Source organism: Bison bison, unplaced genomic scaffold (assembly GCF_000754665.1).
Source record: "Bison bison bison isolate TAMUID 2011002044 unplaced genomic scaffold, Bison_UMD1.0 scf7180017864535, whole genome shotgun sequence".
NCBI lineage: Eukaryota > Metazoa > Chordata > Mammalia > Artiodactyla > Bovidae > Bison > Bison bison.
This window is the reverse complement of record NW_011495084.1, coordinates 13796596-13796986: the sequence shown is the minus strand read 5'-3', so window position 1 is coordinate 13796986 and position 391 is coordinate 13796596. Positions and strand designations below refer to the sequence as shown.

General features: G+C 40.2%; 1 pseudogene; it reads right to left on the bottom strand.

The window, feature by feature from the left end:
* Window positions 1-391, bottom strand: part of LOC104982650 — a 231697-nt pseudogene that overhangs the window by 204108 nt on the left and 27198 nt on the right.

Below are 391 nucleotides of genomic sequence, written 5' to 3'. Positions count from 1 at the left end.
GTCAGGAGAGGAGTCTCAGAAGAACCCAGAGGAAGGCAAAGCATCCCCAAACCTTTAGCCTCACGTGAAAATTCTCACTCTTCTTCCCCTTCTCCCTGATGTCTGTGCTCACCCTTGCAACTCTTTTCCAAGGTGCTGGAAGCGATCTTCTGGAAGCACTGAGTACATGTCATCTGGTTCTAATTTCCGTTTGTTACCGATTTTAAACAAGGGGTTTAGCCACCTGTTAAACATTAAAAGGAGACTGACATATATCCAAATTACACATCTCTAATTAGAAACCTACATTCATGGACATTGTTAAAAAAAGAATGTAGTATTACTCCACCATTAAAAAGAATACATTTGAATCAGTTCTAATGAGGTGGATAAAACTGGAGCCTATTATACC